Raw genomic sequence first — 3,674 nt, forward strand, 5'->3', positions numbered from 1 at the left:
GCTATATTGTTACAACCCTTAAAAATCTTATTCAATAGAATTATGTCGGGAGAACAAATACCTCAGTCTTGGACAAGAGCCTTTATATCTTTGATACCGAAGGATGACAAAGAAATTTTGGAACTTAAAGATTATAGACCTATCTCTTTGTTGAATGTGGATTACAAAATTTTTGCAAAAATTTTGGCCAATAGACTGACGCAGATATTGCAACATTATATACATGATGATCAAACTGGTTTCATATCTGGGAGATACATGAAAAATAATATTAGACAAATTGTAAATCTATTGGAATATTTGGACAAGAATAATCAAATTCCATCGGCCTTTATCTTTCTTGATGCGGAGAAGGCTTTTGACAAATTGGAATGGCAGTTTTTAAACAAAATGTTGGATTATATGAACTTTGGAGATCAATTTAAAACAGCCATAAAGGCGATATATCAAAAACAGACTGCCCAAATAATTATAAATGGAGACCTGACAGAGCTTATAGAAATACAAAAAGGTACTAGACAAGGTTGTCCACTTTCTCCTTTATTATTTGTATTGTCACTAGAAATTCTATTATCTAGGATTAGAGATTCTACAATGATCAAAGGCTTAAGAATTTCTGCTAAAGATTATAAACTTAAAGCTTTTGCGGATGATTTAGTTTTTACATTGTCTCAACCAGTAGAGTCACTGGAATCTTTGTTGCAAGTGCTGCATCAATATGGCAAGGTGGCTGGATTTAGAATTAATGTTGGAAAGACTAAAATTCTCACAAAGAACATGATGGCGAAAGATAAAAATCAACTTATGCGAATATCAGGTTTTGAAGTGGTTAGTAAAGTCAAGTACTTGGGAATTTTTTTGTCCTCCTCTAACATGAAACTTTATCAGAATAATTATGAAAAACTGTGGAGATCAGTACAAAAGGACTTATCAATGTGGAAAAAACTTCATTTTTCTTTGCTGGGTCGCATTGCGGCCATTAAAATGAACATTTTACCTAAGTTTCTTTTTCTATTTCAGATGATACCTATTTTAAAAAATGAACTTAACCTGAAAGAATGGCAGAGAGATTTGAATCGTTTTATTTGGGAAGGCAAGAAAGCCAGGGTTAAATTTAAGATTATTCAAGATGCTAGAGAATGTGGAGGACTTAAAGCTCCAAATTTGACACTTTACTATGACTCTTGTGCATTAACATGGACGTCGGATTGGATTAACTTGTCTAATAAGAGGATATTGAATTTGGAAGGATGGGACTTGTATTATGGGTGGCATGCTTATCTTTTTATGCAGAAAAAGATTGACAAAACTTTCAGAAATCACATAATAAGGGCTGCACTGTTAAGAGTTTGGCAAAAGTATTTTTTCAAGTTTGATGTTAAACTTCCAATTTGGGTGATACCATCACATATTTTTTTGACTATACCAAGATTTGTGGTTATGGAGGCGCCATCTTATAAAGATTTGTTATATTTGAGTGGTAGTGGTGAATGGTGCCTCAAATCAATAGAAGTTCTGAGACAGAAATATCCAGACTTNTGCCTCAGTTGTTTCTCCTAGGTATTACACAAGGTTTGGATGTAAAAGAAACGAACTTGATGTTGTATTGCTTAACTGCTGCCCGTTTGTTGATAGCTCAAAATTGGAAGAGTAAAGTTTTACCTACAATGGAGGACTGGAGATTGAAGGTTTCGCATCTTGCTGAAATGGCAAAAATTTCGGCTTATTTGAAGAATCATTCAAATGAACAATTTTTATCAATATGGAGAAGATGGATTGTTTATATTCAAAATAAGCATAGAATGGTGGAATATAATCTAGGTTTTTAGATAATGTGTTTCTTTTTTTTTTATATATATATATATATTTCACCTTCTTATGTAGAATAATATTTTGTGGAGTTAGGGATATTAATAGTAGTTTACTTTTAGCTGATTAGTATCCTGGGATAAGTTTCGGGAAGTCCGGGTGGGGGGTGGGGGGTGGGTTTTTATGCATTGTGATGTACTTGTGATGTGTTTTTTTTTATGATAAAAACAATAAAATTTATATTTGAAAAAAAAAAAAAAGATAAATATTAGTGTTTATCAATCTGAAAATTAACTGTCATAACATCTACATGGACAATTCTATTTAGCTAATCTGGACTCCTGAGATTCAAACAAAGCAGAGCTCTGTAATAATTGTCAATGCCCCACTAAAGCTCATCCTACCAGTTTGGAGACAATAGCTTTTTCAGAGTGGGCACTGTCATCTCTAATGTCTACATTTTTTCATTTCTTTCCATTTTGTCCTATCATTGTGTCAACTTAAAACAGCAGGACTATACAGTGATTAAAAAGACATGGAAGCTGCACGAAGCAAGATAAGAGTGAAAGAAAATCAGAAGCACTGAGCAGCAGTGAAATTCTATCCTTCCCTTTTCAATGTTTAAAAAAAGGTATTGTGTTCAATTAGCTCAGAATAAACAAATATCTGCTGTACACACAAACACACACACACACACACACACACACACACACAAACCAGCTGGGACAATCACTTGTTATTGCACAGAAATATCAAATGCTCTATCAAAGTAATTGCAAAGAGAGATACAGATTTCTGTTAAATACAATCATATACTAATTTAAATGTTTACATAGCCATATGAAAAAAATAATCAGAATAGCTGTGGAATGAGTTGCAGTGTAGTGGAAAGGGACTATTGTGTAACCTAGAGATTTGTATACTTGTCCAATCTGCTGTCCAGACACTAATTTAATGATAGGGTCCTACTCAGCTTACAAAGCACATGAGAAGGCTGGACAATTCAAAAGGAGCTCCTCTGTGATTCCTCAAGGTCAGCAGACATTTGTTTCTAGCTTAGTATGATATAATACAAATTACAACTAAAACATATTAAAATTCATCTTTTTTTGCAGTTGCAGTAGCAACAATGAAGTCCTGAAGAACTTGAGGATGGTTCAGTCTGTCTTGCCTCATCCCCCTCCTGTTTGGCAAAACTGATGGCATGGTCTTATGCCACCTTTACTGCTCTTAATGAGAATTTTTAATAGAAGAGGAATGATGACTTGGTAACCAGAGAGCTATTCCAGATTCTGAGCAGTTTTTTTTTAATTTGGTTAAATGACCAAAAAAATGTAGGCATTTATGGAAAATATGGAGACATTTTAGTTCATTTGCTGTTTGTGTGGAATGGAAGTGAAGGAATGTTTCTGACTGCGGCACAACATACATAGGATGGAATATTGGTGGTTGGTCTTCATTTAGGTACTTATCAGTCAACGAAAGACAGAGCACCGATTGGCTGATGAGGTTATAAGCATGTTCTTGGCATTCTGAAGTTGGCAAGAATAATGACCATTAGATTGGATTCAAATCACTTTGGAGGGATTGATAGAATGCAATACTTCTCTTTTTTTTTTTTCCAAGATATAAATTTTATTGTTTTTATCATAAGAAAAAAAACACATCACAAGTACATCACAATGCATAAAAAACCCACCCCCACCCCCCACCCGGACTTCCCGAACCTTATCCCAGGATACTATTCAACTAAAAGTAAACTACTATTAATATCCCTAACTCCACAGAATATTATTCTACATAAGAAGGTGAAATATATATAAAAAAAGAAAGAAACACATTATCTAAAAGCCTAGATTATATTC

Source organism: Protobothrops mucrosquamatus, unplaced genomic scaffold (genome assembly GCF_001527695.2).
Source record: "Protobothrops mucrosquamatus isolate PMUCROS unplaced genomic scaffold, P.Mucros_1.0 scaffold1784, whole genome shotgun sequence".
NCBI classification, from domain to species: domain Eukaryota; kingdom Metazoa; phylum Chordata; class Lepidosauria; order Squamata; family Viperidae; genus Protobothrops; species Protobothrops mucrosquamatus.